This window comes from Saimiri boliviensis, chromosome X, assembly GCF_048565385.1.
Source record: "Saimiri boliviensis isolate mSaiBol1 chromosome X, mSaiBol1.pri, whole genome shotgun sequence".
In the NCBI taxonomy this organism is placed as follows: Eukaryota; Metazoa; Chordata; class Mammalia; order Primates; family Cebidae; genus Saimiri; species Saimiri boliviensis.
This window is the reverse complement of record NC_133470.1, coordinates 7,400,370-7,416,318: the sequence shown is the minus strand read 5'-3', so window position 1 is coordinate 7,416,318 and position 15,949 is coordinate 7,400,370. Positions and strand designations below refer to the sequence as shown.

General features: G+C 41.0%; 1 protein-coding gene across 5 annotated transcripts in view; it reads left to right on the top strand.

Moving 5' to 3' along the window:
* Positions 1–15,949, top strand: part of MID1 (midline 1) — a 374,517-nt gene that overhangs the window by 182,587 nt on the left and 175,981 nt on the right. The window contains exon 1 of one of the 5 annotated variants that reach the window (XM_074392023.1): positions 13,265–13,668. The exons of 2 other annotated variants lie outside the window; for them this stretch is intronic. The gene's annotated coding sequence lies outside the window, so the exon portion shown is untranslated. Of the gene's footprint in view, positions 1–13,264; positions 13,669–15,949 lie in introns of those variants that run through there. 2 more of the 5 variants (XM_003920298.3, XM_074392022.1) reach the window with 2 other exon arrangements.

Below are 15,949 nucleotides of genomic sequence, written 5' to 3'. Positions count from 1 at the left end.
GCTACTTGGGAGGCCGAGGTGGGAGGATTGCTTGGGCCTGGGAGGTCGATCAAGGCTGCAGTGAGCCATAATCACGTCACTGCACTCTAGCCTGGGTGACAGAGAGAGATCCTGTCTCAAAAAAAAGAAAAAAAAAATGTACATGCACAAGAGTTCACAGAAAAGGAGCAAAACTCAAAGAAGCAGCTAGACTCGGGGGCTTACACACCCTTTTAACATAAGAAAAAGAGTTTGGGCTTCAGGTGATAAAAAATTACGGGGAAATGACTAGGAAATATATAGGGGAACTAATGAACAACAGTGACTATTTGAGTAAGGTCTATTTATACAAACTCTTCTTGGTATTGACTCCCCATCTTCAATGATAAAAGTAACTCTTCTCCCTCTGGTACTGGGTGCACCTTCTTCAAAGGGAAATGTATGTTCTGCTTTTAGGCAGATAGAGGGAGGGCAGAGAACTCTTCCGACAGCTGTTGATTTTCATTTAGCTTTAGCTCAAAATAATTATCATGCCAAAGAGGCATATTTGGGATTGGCATATTCTGATCCCTTCAGGAGATAAACACATCAAGCTTGGAGCTTAAATTAGTCGATGTCAGTCAGGGCTGGCTTCTTGGGCATACAACCTGTGCAGTTACACGAGGCCCCACATGTGGCTTAATGACAGTCTGAATGGGCATGGCTGTGTTCCAATAAAACTTTATCTATGGGCACTGAAATGTTAATTTCACATACTTTTCACATGTCATGAAATGTAATTCTTTTGATTCTTTCAACTATTTGAAGATGTTAAAAACAATTCTCAAGTCGTGGACCATACAAAAACAGGCAGGCTTGGGCTAGAGTGCCTGAGTTTGCCGACCCCTGATGTAGAAAAGCATTTCTGAAACCAACAGCATTAGCTCTACCTGAGAACTTGTCAGAAATGCACGTTTCTAGACCCCACCCCAGACCTGCTGAATCAGAAACTCTGGGGTGGGGCCCTGTAATCTGTGTTTTAACAAGCCCTCTGGGGGATTCTGATGCCAGTCCAATTTGAGAACCACTGATCTTGACTTGTGGTTCTCAACCTTGGCTACTCATTAAAATTCCCTAAGGTAGCTTTTAAAAACTCTCTGCTCCAAGGCCCAGCCCAGATCAATTAAATCAGAGTTTCTGGGGGTGGGACTCAGACACCAGTATCTTTTAAAATCTTCTCCAGGAGATTCCAATAGGCAGCCAAGGCAACTTAATGCTTCCATTGTACAAATAAGGGAATTGTAGCTCAGAGAGTTTAAGTGACTTGCCCAAGATACACAAGAAACAAGTGCAGCATATCTCATTTATGTTTTTTTTAGACACATGACGGTTAAAATAGTACATGTGGTAATGGAATGTATTCGCCAGAAGCTTCAGGGGTCAGGTTATCTTTTATTTAGCACCAATTAATTTAACACATCTGAAAACATGCCCTAAATGAAATGAAAACCAGCTTTAGAAACTCATTAGGCCAGACAATGCAAGTGTAATTGAAAGAAAAAGGTGCAGAGGCTCAGTAAGGTACCATCTGAAAGCATTTTCGGTCTGAGGGGTGAGCACCATGATTCAAAGAAAAGACAAATCTGGAGAGCTAATGTCAGACATTGTTGCCTGCCCTGGAGCTACTTAGAAGTGTGTCTGAACTATTGCTTCCTGTTCCATATCTGGGACGTACGTAAATACGTTACAGCCCTAAATGGCATTAATGACAGTTAAAAAAAAAAAATTCCATGCTTGTGATGGATTTTATGACTCTTAAGGATTCCTGTGCCTTGAGCATTTTTAAAGTGAACTTTCAAATGATAAAGATTTTGTTCTGATTTTCTCAGCAAAGGCTTCACCATATCAAGGAAGGAAGAACATGGGCTACGTACCCAAAATAGAGCTGGAGAAAGCGATACACAATGGAAACTGAGTCATGCAATGATTGCACATGAAGTCATATGAACATACAACTGACTGATGTTTTTTTTTTGAGTTACCTAATCATAATACAAGCTACTGTTTTTGAGTATTTACTATGTGCTGTGTTCTCATAGTTCCATGTTTAAGATCATGTTTTCAGGAACTAGTCAGCCTGAGTGCACCAACTAGTATCTATGGCCTCCAAGCTGTGTGACCTTGGCAAGTTACTTTGCCTCTCTGTGCCTCAGTTTTCTCCTCTGGAAAACTGAGATAATATTAGTACCTTTTCTCATAGGGTGAAGGAAGATTAAACGTGCTTACAACAGTGTCTGGCTTCTAATAAGCACTCAATGAATGTTAAATAACATTATTATTTTTTAAACAAATCACCTCTTCAATTCTAACAGTAACTTTGAAGGAGATTAAGCAGATGGGCCAAGTTAACACACTGTTAAGTAACAAGGTTGGTATTTGGACTAAGGCTGTTTCTAGCATTAGTGCTACTAGCTACAGTGCTGTACTGCATTGTTTGGGAATGATAAATCAAGTATTTATGTTCAGTTTTTTCCATGTATAGTATAAACTTTTGGGCATGATCCAAATATCCCTGGACCTTCTTGTTATCTGGATGATTTTACAAAGCCTCCAGACTGCCACCCCCCACAGGACACTGAAGCAAGGTGGTGGTCCCTCCTATCAACTGCTCCTCCTGCAGTCGTCTCCATCTCAGTAAATAGTGACTCCATTCTCCCAGCTGTCCCAGGAAAGACTCTGAAAACCTCGTTTCCGCTCTTTATCTGACACATTCCATCAGCAAGCCACGTACTCACTGTACCATCAAAATCTATTCAGAAACTCCCCAAGTCACCCCACCTCCAGTGTCACCCCCAACCCAATCCACAATCATCTCTTAACATCTTCTTCCTGCCTTGCAAGCTGCTCTCTGCCTGACAGTCAGACTGAGCTCTATAATGTCAATTGGATATTGTCACTCCTGAGCTCTGAAACCTTCCCATCTTACTACAAGGAAAACACAAGATCCTTCTAGTGATCTACCAGATCCTACAGGATCTGCAAACACTGCCCCACCAACACCCATCCACAACCACTCTCCCCCGTCTCACACACACACACACACACACACACACACACACACTCAGACATATTCCTGAGACCTCAGCTCCTGCTGCTGTAGTCCTTACTCCCTCTGCTCCAACCTCCACAGTCTTCTTGTGTTGGTTAAGTTCGCCCTGGCTTCACAGGTTCTGCAATCACTGTTTCGTCCGCCTGGATAACTCTGCCCCCATTCATCACTGCAGTTGAAGTCTTGCTTCCTCACTTCCTTAGGACTCTGCTAAAATATCACCCTATAAAAAATATAAACTCCTCACCCCACTGACACTCCTTACCCCACTTAAAATAGCCCCTATCACCATCAGACCTACTTTCTACTTATTTGTTGATGTGTTTGTGTATCTCCTTTCACTAGAAAATATGCTCATGACAGCAGCACTTAACCTATTTGTACCTGTCTATATCGTCAGCGCCTAGAACAATGTCTGGCACATAGTAGACACCCAATAAATACTTAATAAATAAATATTACTGATGAGATCAGGCATGTTCAGGGTGTTATAGCTATAGTCCATAAATACTTACTGAATTCCTATGCTTGTTCTGGCATAAGGAAGGTGTACCATCTTTGTTGGCACATGGTTAAGGCATGAGAGTCTCTCAGATTCTTTTTCTTATAGGAAGCACTTGTCTCTACACTTGAGATCTTTGGATTCCTGGGAGTGATGAAAATCAATTCATAAAGATGAACAGATATCTATTTATGTGTTGCTAATGAAATCAATGGCTAGAACACTGATGCACCAATTAGCTCTGAATAAAAGGAAGTGCTCCAAGGCTGCATTTCTAACTGTGGAAATGAATCACACAAATGTATTCCACTAGGAGCATCACTGAGCAATTATGAATGGAGAAGGAAAACCTCATTCACAGTCCTAGAGAAATAGCCCTAAAATCCAAATCCTCCTCTGCATAGTACAATACCAACATCTTTTTCCATGAGGGCTACTCCCTTAACAGACAAATGCGTTGTTTTTTCCTATGATTGATTGGATGAACACAGCCCAAATTTGGAGAACCATTTAAGGTAAATAAAAATCATTATAGTGCTGGCTAGGCTCAGTGGCTAATGCCTATAATCTCAGCACTTTGGGAGGCCAAAGCTGGTGGATCACTTGAGGCCAGGAGTTCGAGACCAGCCTGGCCAACATGGCGAGTCCCTGTCTCTACTGAAAATATAACAATAACAAAAAAAATTAGCCAGGCATGGTGGCACCCACCTTTAATCCCAGCTACTCAAGTGACTGAGGCTGGAGAATAGCTTGAACCCAGGAAGCAGAGGTTGTAGTGAGCCAAGATCATGCCACTGCACTCCAGCCTGGAGAACAGAGAGAGGCTATCTCAAAAAAAAAAAAAAAATCATTAAAGTGCTTCAGTTTGCTTCCAAATGTAATGGCAAATTCCTTCCAAATGTAATGGCAAATTTCTAACTCATCTTGAAGGTGCAACATGAGAGACTTTTGGAGGTAGATTGAGGTTGGGGTTTTTAGAACCATCTAAGTGGTAAATCCCATCACCTCTATATGAGGCACAGGAGCTGAAGGAGTGTTTGTGAGAGTCATGGGCATACCGCATTTTGATGCCTCATTCCAAAGGGGACCTGCATCTGAACTAGGGTAGCAGCACCACATGCAGAACATGCTGGAAAGAGTACAGGTTCTGGAGTTTGATAGATAGATTCTAGTGTCCCATATGCCAAGTGTACACTTGCTGCATCTTCAAAGAGGGCCTGATGTATAACTGGTCCATGATAGATACGGGATTTTTTTCAATTGCCTGCCTTTTAATTCAGCCCAAATACCACCTGGTGGGTTATATTATATTATATTAAATTACACATCTCTCTAATGTAGGTAGTCATATTTTTAGCTCATTAGACCTCTCAGTGTATGGCGTATCAGCTGGTTTTGAATTCCCTTAATTGAGCTAAATGAATTTGTCCAGTTGAAGAAAAGTCCACCTATCTGTGAATTGGTTGGTTTCTAAAGATGACCATAACAAAATTATCTTTTTTTCCCACACAGATAGAGTTTAGGACAAATATCAGTAGGGCATTGTGGTACAACTTAAATAATGCTATGAATAAGAATAGTTATTTTGTTCATTGTATGATACTATTTATGTCACTCACATTAAAATAACATTGTATAGCATTGCTATTTATAAGATAATGCAGACAGGCAATATAAGCCTTTCCTTTTGTAAATTAATAATTCAAAGGAGAAATAAAATGAAGCCTCATTTGAATGCAGTTTCTCAGACATTTAGATTTCTTTAATAAATATGGGAAAAGCTGAGGCACTGATACCCATGTTTGCATTTTTTTCTTGCCATGACTAAATATGTTTATTTTGTATCAGGGGAATAATATAGTAAAGCCTACCTGAGTATGTGCTGATTTTCATGAGTAGTTCTCAACAGAAAAAAAAAAAAAAAAAAAAAAAAAACCCTTAAAACAAGCTACCTAGTTATAAGGAAATAAGGGTAAATATTATTTCCTTGTCCATTAAAAAATGTTAAAAAAAAAAAAAACCCACCACGATCTGTATGTAACGAAGGAAAGAGAAACATAAACCATGATTCCTAAGTAGTTTTTATCTTTACCACCATCTTAGATCCAGGTATTTGTGAAGTGGGAGAGGATTTTTCACCAATCAGAAATAACACAACCATCCTGGCAATCTTTCTGTGCATTTATGTACCAATCTAAAAGATAAAGCATTGCCTTTTTATAAGCAAGGAGCACAAATCCTGTTCAAAGCTTCTTTTGATTAAAATTTTTATTCGCTTCCTTATGTCCACATACTTATCAATGATCCAGACTGATTTGCTTGTTTCTAACATACAAAAAATGAGATCTGATTCATAAAAGTTAATATTTTTAATCTCTAAGACTAATTTAAAAATCAGCTTTGTGCATTAAAATATTAAAGGTTTGAGGGACTAATATTTCTCACATATAAGCAAAGTGAGATAAAAGAATAAGGATAAGAAGTAAAATGGTTAAATATGAAGAACAGTAACCAGCTATTCCTAGTCATATTAAAACCCACAAAAAAAGAGATTTAAATCAAGAATGATGCCAATTAGGAATAAGAACAAAAGGTAGTTTTTGATTACTCTAATGAATTATTAAGATATCTTGGATATAGAATATTCATTCCTGGAGATCTAAAGGAATGTTTGTCCAAAACAATTTGGATCAGAAACCTCTATATGTATTTCTGGCTATATGTGGCAAAACAATCATAAACCTTGAACAAATTAAAGCTGTAATGGTGGAAACAGGAAATGCCAATCAGGTCATATGTGCATGACGTGATGATATTATACTTGGGGTTCAGAATGGGCCATTAGGCATGTAATTTCTCTGAAGCTCTACCATAACTCTTTGGTCATCTATGGGCCAGATGATAATAAAATACTGCTAGTTCATAGGAAGTGACTTTAAGAACGAGAAATTGATTTTATAACCAGAGTATCTTTTTGTTTATTTGACACTAATTTTAATTGTATCAATGTAGTATATGTTTAACGTACAAATGTATGAAAGACTCTTAATGAAAAACAGTAATCCCCGTCCCATCCCAGTCCACCCTAGGACAATCACTTTCAACTGGCAAAGATCTCCTCTGGCATATATCTCCATATTTCCCACAATATGTTTTTACTGCTTTTTCCTGGTTTATGAATTTTGGACATTCGTCTTAACATTCTATCTATAATCAAAAAGAAATTAGCCCTCCTCATTCTTCCAATATAATGGTGTCAGGAATTACGTTCATCTAGTAACACAGGTCCCAAAACGTTTACTCAAACAATTTAGCAATTTATTTTTCCATAGAACATGAAACTTAGGGCTCATTTGGAGGCTCCAAGACGTCATCAGAAATCCAAGATCCTGGCCGGGCGCGGTGGCTCAAGCCTGTAATCCCAGCACTTTGGGAGGCCGAGGCGGGTGGATCACGAGGTCGAGAGATCGAGACCATCCTGGTCAACATGGTGAAACCCCGTCTCTACTAAAAATACAAAAAATTAGCTGGGCATGGTGGCGCGTGCCTGTAATCCCAGCTACTCAGGAGGCTGAGGCAGGAGAATTGCTCGAACCCAGGAGGCGGAGGTTGCGGTGAGCCGAGATCGCGCCATTGCACTCCAGCCTGGGTAACAAGAGCGAAACTCGGTCTCAAAAAATAAAAATAAAAAGAAATCCAAGATCCTTCAATCTTATCTGTTATCCAGCTTTACTAGGTGTTCTATCCTCGTCATGGTTACAGAAAGGCCCCAGTCCCTCAGACATTGCAACCATTCCTGGTGGAGAAATCCAGGAAGGGCAAAGAGCAAACAGTGTGTGTTCCCTTTAAATGGCTTTCTCAAAAGCCCTATATAGCACACAGTAGCTACTACTAAAACTTTCATAGGCCTACCAGACACGGTGTATGAGCTTGTATTCCCAGCTACTCAAGAGGCTGAGGCAGGAGGATGGCTTGAGCCCAGGAGTTTGAGGCTGTGTGCAATATGAGTGTGCCTGTGAATAGCCACTGCACTGCAGCATGGGAAACATGGCGAGACCTAGTCTTTCTAAAAATAATAAATAAATAAATAATATAATAGTTTTATATGATCACTTATACCTACAAAGGGGGCTGGGAAATGTTCTTCAGCTGACCACATTTCTGCCCCAAGTAAATTGAGATTCTGCTGAAAAGAAGTAAAGGGAAGATGGATACTGGATTGGCTACCAGTAGTGTCTGCCATAATATCTATATCAGAAATCACTGCCAATTTAAGGACTGTTCTATAATAGTCCTTTGTTTTGTGTCTGTGTGCATTCTTTTGCTTTTCCTGGAGTTAATAATGGCCTCACATGTTGCTTATATTTATGTGTACCTGTTTTCCATGAAATGTAATCTATAGTATCATTTTTCCCCAGAGTCTTACCTCCAGGAGTCCTCCATCCTCCTCCTACAATTTAGATGAGGCCTTTCTAAGATGCTGCACACAGCTGAATGATAATTATACAGTTATCATCCTGGACTTTCCCTGCTTCTTTTTATGTTGGTTTCTCTATTTTCTGAGTCTCGTTGACTTATCTTTCTTAGTTTAACACCCTCATTTTGCTAAAACACATCTTTGAGTGGTTTCCAAAGAAAAAGTACATGGGATGCAAAAATTTTAAGCCTTGGTATGAAAATAATTGCATTATATTCTGACATTTGATTGATAGTATGACTTGGAAAAAAACTGTCAGCTAGAAATCATTTAATCTTAAAATTAAGTAAAATAGAGCTCTTACCTTCCAGTGTTGTAGTTGATAAGTACATGATAAATCTATTAGCACAATTTCATTATTGATAAAGAAGACAGCCTTCTACTAATGGAGGTTTTAAAATTATTATTATTAGTCACAACAATTCAGTAAACATTTATTGACTGACCATATACTCTTGTTGCAATGGACATACAAATGTTTGAGCATGGGCCTTATGATGATTTATGTGTTAACTTGGTTAGGCTGTGGTACCCAGTTATTCAACCAATGTTAATCTAGGTGTTGCCATGAAGGTATATCGAAGATACATATACATTGAAAATTCATTTATGATCAATTGACTTCAATAAAGGAGATTATTCTTGATAATGTAGGTGGGCCACATCCTGTTAGTTAAAGCCTTTATAGCAAAATTGAGGTTTCCCTGAGGAAGGAGAAATTCTGCCTTACCAGCATCTGCCAGCTTGCCCTATGGATGTCAGACTTGCCAGACCCCACAGTTACATAAGCCTATTTTACATTTCTCTGGAGAGCCCTGACTGATACAGGCAATCAGTTAAAAAATAATTCATTAAAATAATTTTCCCCTTCAAATTTAAATACAAAATTATAGTAAGAATAGATGACAGAAATTGAAGAATTACTCTTGGGAAGTATGATATTATTGTATTGAAATGAAGTAGAAAGTTCAATTGGGAGTGGAGATTTTGACCACAGGAAGAGGATATAAGAAGCCCTTGCCAAATTCATGCATAACAATTTTGGGGCGCTGAAGCAGGAGGATCACTTGAGCCCAGGAGTTCAAAACCAGAGTGGACAACATAGCAAGACCCCGTCTCTACAAATAGTAAAAAAAAATTAACCAGGCATGCTGACACGCACCTGTGGTGCCAGCTACTCAGGAGGCTCAAGTGGGAGAATCACTTGAGTCCAGATGGTTGAGGCTGAAATGAGCTGGTTATATAACCATTATGACACTGCACTCCAGCTTAGGCAGCAGAGTGAGACCCTGTTTAAAAAAAAATTTTGAAAGTAATAAAGTTAAATGAAATAAAATGAAAACCTTAAAAATTAATACATAAACCATTTACAAGATTACTCAAGGGTAGATAATGAATAATCTGCTATAGTTGATCAGTTAACACAAAATAGATGCTGTTAAAATATTTCACCTTTAAAAGCATAGAATTATTAAATTGAAAGGCTTAATTAAAATTTAAAATGGCATGATTTGCTTTGATTCCTTAATTTTCTCGTGAGGAAACAACAAGCTTAGGGTCCATTTCTGACTTCATAGATTTCTTCCCTTCTTTCCAGCGTTGGTCATCCAACACATTCACACGACAAGCGATGAGACGATGGCACTGGGCACACTTTCCAATATATGATTTTATTCAATCTGTCCGATTGTCCCCTGAGAAATCTTGGGCTTAGAGATATTGATTGGTTTACCTGAGGTCTATTAGCCAGTTAGTGACCAAGTCAGCACAGAAAACTGACTCCAAGTCTTATTTGCCGCATCCTTGTGGTATGCTACATTGCTTCCCTTAACCAACTGAAAGAAACTAATTGAAGGACTAGCTGTACACAGGGAGTAGAAACTTATTCCTCTTTTTGTGACTTTCTGTAAGAATTATAGATGAGATTTTTTTTTCTAAGTGGGACTCTTGTTGTTGTCAACTTAAATTAACTTTACTAATCACCTTGAACACAGTATTTCATAAATTTCCCTCTGTTCCCATAATAAAACAACTGGATTTCTGAAACCTCTGAGAGAGAATAAATTTGCTCTTTTCATAGCTCCCAAAGTCTATGCACTTGTACTGGGCACTCTCCAGGTGGCTGCATAGACAACATTAGCTTGATTTTCATTGATTTTTGATATGTCCTGACACACATTAAAATCATCTGTGTGAAATTGCTGATATTCAGCCATTTTTTACTTACACAAACATTCACTCCATGTTCTTTGATCTAAGAGAACGCTGAGAGAGGTGGCACAAGTACTGTTAGGTATTATCCAAGGGCGCTATACCACGTCTGTGTGTGCCCGAGTAGTGCCACCTGTACAGGACTATCTGCCCAGAACCTATGTTAGGTTTGCTACGAGGTCTGTTGATAACCAAACCTGCAGATAACTAACAAGATTATCAACTAGGCTGCTTTTTTTTTGAAGAAGAGCTTTCAAAACTTACAACATCCCTTCAGCTAACATTAGCAAACATTGTTAATTGCAGATTTGGGAACAGAACATCTGTCAGTTTGGTAGAGCAAGTTCCTTTACTCATTTTCTTTCTTTCTTTTCTTTTATTCTTCTTTCTTTCTCCTTTTATTTTTTCAGGGTCTTACCTTGTCACCCAAGCTGGAGTGCAGTGGCACAACCTAGGCTCACTGTAGTGTCAACCTCCTGGGTTCGAGTGATCCTCCTATCTTAGCCCCCCAAGTACCTGAAACTACAGGCACACACCACCACCCCCAGCTGATTATTTTTGTAGAGACAGGATTGTACCATGTTGCTCAGGCTGGTCTCAAACTCCTGAGCTCAAGTGATCATCCGCTCTCCTCAGCATCCAAAAGGTCTAAGATTACAGGCATGCGCCACTGCACCTGGCCTCACTGTTTCTAATAGGTGGATCAAATCCTCACTCAATAAACAGCCTCCAAAGGACCATTTATTTTATTCAGAATTTTAAACATTTCTATTTGTTTATTTGTAAATGAAAAAGCAGACTTTGTGTATCCCAACCATTCATGTTTTTTAGAGGTTTTCTGAATCATGGAGGCAGCATATTTTATGGCACTGTGTTAGTTCAGGCTGCTCTAACAAAATACTGTGCCTTAGACTGCGTCACTTATAAATGACAGACATTTATTGTTCATAGTTCTGGAGGCAGGCAAGTCCAAGATCAAGCTGCCAGCAGAGTTGGTGTCTGATGAGGGTTCTCTGATTCATCAGTGGTGCCTTGCTGCTGTGTCCTCACATGGCAGAAGGGGCAAACAGGCTCCTTGAAATCTCTTTTATAAGGCATTTTACTTTAAGAGCATAGAAGATGGAGAGGATTAATTTTTCTTGGGGCATTTGGGGAAACCACGAATGAGTGGTGACATTTGAGATTATAGGATAGTTGGTTAGTGAGTCAAGGGAGAATAAAAATGGAAGGAACATTAAAAGGGCACAGTCCTTGAGACAGGAAATCCCAGCTCATATTTACCTTTGAGGTGATGAAAGCAGAAGGCAGATGCAGTTGTAGCTTCTAATGAAGGTGATAAACAGATGTGCCATGGGACTAAGCTCCAGTGGTACTTAATGGAAGCAGCCCTGTGTAGCTTCCTGTGTCCTGTGGCTGGGGCATACCTAGGGCAGATATACAGGCAATATATCTCAAAGTGAATCAGAGTCCTTTGTCAGTGGGATAAAATGCTGATTCTCAGGCTCCTCAGCAAACCTACTGAATCAGATTCTTTTGGTGCAGGGGCCTGGGGATTTGCATTTTTAGCAATCTCCCCAGAGGTTTCCTTGCACCCTCAAGTTTAAGAACCAACCTTTCAAAGCGTGATTTCATCAGCCAGGAGAAATTTGGTAATGTCTGGAGACATTATGGGTCATCACGACTGTGGGGGTGCTACTGGCGTCTAGTGTGCAGAATCCAGGGATGCTGCTACACATCTTACAGTGCACAGGACAGCCCTCATGACAAAGAATTATCCTGCCCAAAATGTCAATAATGCTGAGATTGAGAAATCCTGAACTGCATCATATGAAGGCCTCTCAAGTAAAAGTACAAGAAGTGGACTGAAGTCAGTTGGTGTCACTATGTGGCCCCTTAGGCTACTCAGGCAGGGGGCTAGGGTTATGGGCATCCAGGCCCAGTTATCCGGCCAGCGCATTTTCATAGAACTGGGCAGAGCTCACATGTATTGAACCCATGTAGATGACACTCCTGAAGCCATCAATTCATTATTTTCCAAGTTTTTTTTCCCTCTGATACCAAAACATTTAAAATCTCTATTGAATTATTGTCACAAAATTGCAGTCATTTCTTGGGGCGGTGGTGGGGGGAATATGCTACTGGTTCTACACAAAGTACTCTTTGCTCAACTTGCACTTTCTTGAAATCCAAAAGGTAGATTTACATTAAAATCGTGTTGGCTAAGAGGTGAAAAAAGTTACTGCTTATATGGAGTTGAGAAAGCAAACTTTGGAAACTTTGAGTTTGTTTCTAAGAAGCCAACTACTTCTCCAGGTCTCCTGCAATCCTGCCAGGGTGATGTCCAGCTTGTCCTTGTTAATAAGTTCAACAGATCAACCCTGCAGGGAAGCCAAACCATAGAAAAAGGTTTTTGTGTGTGTGTGTGTGTATGTTTGTTTGTTTGTTTGTTTGTTTGTTTTTTGTGAACAAAATGTCAGTGTTTATTGTTGTAATGACGATATTGTTATTTGAAATTATGCCTCGGGCCCTCAATAGGTAAAGATTGTTGTTCATTTGCTGCATTTCAAACAAATTGTGTGCACGTTCCCATTAAGATTTATTTTTCTTAGATTGAATATACAGTTAATATATGTGGAGAGGAGGTAGGTAACAATCCTTTGTGGATTGTTCGTTTTAGTTAAGGTGTTACGCATAACAATTTGGTTTCCTTCCCAGTCTTTTGCAAAAGTAAGGCTTCAGTGCAAGATATCCTTTTAAAAATACCCTTGGGTCCTGAGTGTTGAACTTTTCTGGCTGAAATAATTTTGCACCTTCCAAATGTTTTTAAGCTGTTAGGGAGCTCTTAAAATGCAAGGATTTAAGACCCTTAGCTAGTTAAGCTTTTAGCAGAACTAGAGCTGTTAGATAAGAATGGAACTCATCCTTTACTTTTGGAGCTTTGGACACTGTTTCCAGCTGCTTCTAGTCATTTGAATCCTGAAAGCTCCCCTAATCCTCGCGGAGGCAGCCTTTCTGGCTCCCAGGACGCAGCCTTTCTGGCTCCCAGGACCCACCCCCTTGCTTCTGATTGGAGAAGCTCCTCCGCGGCCCAAGCCAGCCACCTACGACGTCTCTGAGAACTGATTTGAAATAAGAGCCAGGCGGTCCTCGCTTCCCTGCGACCGACTTTTCATAGGCTGGGGGAGAAAAGGTTGAGAAACTTGACGTTGTCTCGGGCAGAGTGCGTGTAGCAACAGATCAAAGAAAAAGAGAACGAAAACGTGCTCTTTGCTGCCCGTGGATTTCGCCAGCTTGCTTTTGTCTTGCGGGCTCCTGTCGGTTTCGGCGTTTTCAGCTCTGAAGACTGCGGCGTGGGCTCCGATGCAGCTCGCTCCCTGCCGGATGGGTCATGGGATTCTAAACATGAGGCAGGTAAGCTCAGGCGGCTGCGCTGGCGGCGGAGGAGGCGGGCGCCGCCCGGGACCCCTGCGACCTGTTACTCCCGAGAGCTTGCTCAGTTAGCAGGCGTCTGGCCATAGTCTATGGGTTTGGTGGAAAGACGGGGCTGCATTTTCCTGAGACAGCCAAAGAAGCACATTACCTGAGCCACCCCGGTCCGGTCCTCGCCATCCGCCCCTACTTTTGCCTTTAACGGTGTTTGATGTCAGGCAGTCATTGTAAAGGGCTTACAAGCAGTTTGTAGAATATATGTAAATCAATTCCAGTTTGCAGCCGCTGGAATGTATTGTGCAGGATATATCTTCAGCTTTTAGTGCCTCTGCCCTATGCTTTGGGCTGGAATAAAGACAGCTGAATGTCCTGAAAAAGAATTTCACGGGGCCGCTTATCTCATTTTGGTTTCGCATTCTGAGCACTTACTGCGTTTCTGGCGAAGGCGGAACCAGCTTGAAATGAGCACAGACAGCCCTTCCAGAAAAATGCAAACTTGTTTTTCTGTTCTAGCAGTTTGGAAACTGTATTGCTTCTGGATGTGAGAAGACAGCCCTGAAAGTAATGAGCGGAGAAAGGGCTGGGGGATTACTTAAATGAGTCTTTGAAAAGAATTCTGAACCAACAGCTTCTTCCGTGGCTCTGGGGCATGATGATAAAATTCCTTATCAGCCCAGGAAGAGGTTTATAGCTTTGCTGTTAAGCAAGAAAAGGAAAGAAAACGTGGATGTAGGAAGCCAAGGAGAGGGTGTGCTTTACAACTCAATCAAAGTTATGGAACAATCTTATGTCAATCTTTAAATATCAAGATCAATACTCATATAAGGAGAAAACAAGGCTGGAAAAACCTGCCGATAGGTTGGAAGGGCAGGGATTCCAAGAGGAGTGCTATTGCTTTTACCAGCTCTGAATAAATCTGGGTGGGAAAGTTAGCATTTGTATCACCACCGGAAAAGCTCTTCACTTTTTAAGTGGGTTGGGCGCACGCCACCCTGCACACTTTGAGGGAAGTGAGTTTTCCATTTAGGAACATAGGCGAGGGGTTTAGTACACTCTTTATCCCGCAGCCTTGGGAGATGAAGCCGAGCCCCCATCAAACTGTGGAATGGTCAGTGCTAACCCTCCGCCTTCTTGCCCCCTCGCTTGTTCCCTCAGCAAGCGTGCTTGGCAAGTTTCGGTGAGTGCAGGAGCAAGTCCTGTCTGAGTGCCACGAATTGCCCTTGCCTCCTTAGGGACTGTGGGGCGGACGCTCGTTTTAAGTTCTGCAAACTCACAGTCCAACCTCATACTTTTAATGCCTGCCAAAGTGGGATGAGGAAAAAGAAGGAGAAGCCTAATTGGAAAGGATTGAAAAGGAAAAATAGGAACGCAAAACATTTTTGACAAAGGTCCTTAGCTGGAACAAAGAAGTTATTTGATCTTGTGCAGAGCCACCTGTCCTCTCCTCGGTGGTGTCTGAGCTCAGCTTCCAGAATCCCTGTTCCCACACGGTTCCTCAGGGACCATGGCAGTCTCCGTGCCTTGTGCCCAAGGCTTGCTTCCCCCAGCTTGTATGTGGCATTTATGTGAACTTGAGAAACAGCTCAGTGTTGAAGTTTTAGGGGCACAAGTACACATGTAGTGACTCCTTAGTTATTTAATTAATGGACGACTTTTTATCGCACAGCTATGTATGTCTAATTTTTTTTTTTTTTTTTTTTTTTTTTTGGCCTGTTCAGAACTTGGAAAGCGGGTGGGTTGGAACAAGGGAGGAGATGAAGGAGAGAGGCAGGATCATTGTTCATCCAAAGAACGAGGACAGTTTCCAGAATCTAACATGTTGTTCCATGGCAGCCAGAACAAGAATGTAGGGAGGAATGAGATGGCGGCGTTATTGGCATAGGTTGATCCCTACTTTGTGTGAGTTTCTTGTGGGGAAACCTGACTATTTCATCCAGGCAGGGTGAATTGCGCCCACCAGCCAATTTGTTATCTCAGCCCAGCAGCTCCAGCTGGATTTACAGGGTTAACTATCAAACAGACCTGTGTGTCACCAGCTCAGCAATGAAATTCAATATCTTTGCTGATGAGTGATCTGTCCCTAGGGCTGGACAAATGGTGTACACTGTAGTGTGGCAACCCAGAAGAGATCGCTGCCTGCCACTGATAGCCAGAAATTTGGGGTAGCCAGAAATTGCCAGCAGAATTAGAAAACTGTTTGACTGGCTATAAGATTCAGAGGGGTTTGGGCTTCTACCAGGTTGGCAGAAAAGGAACGATGTAG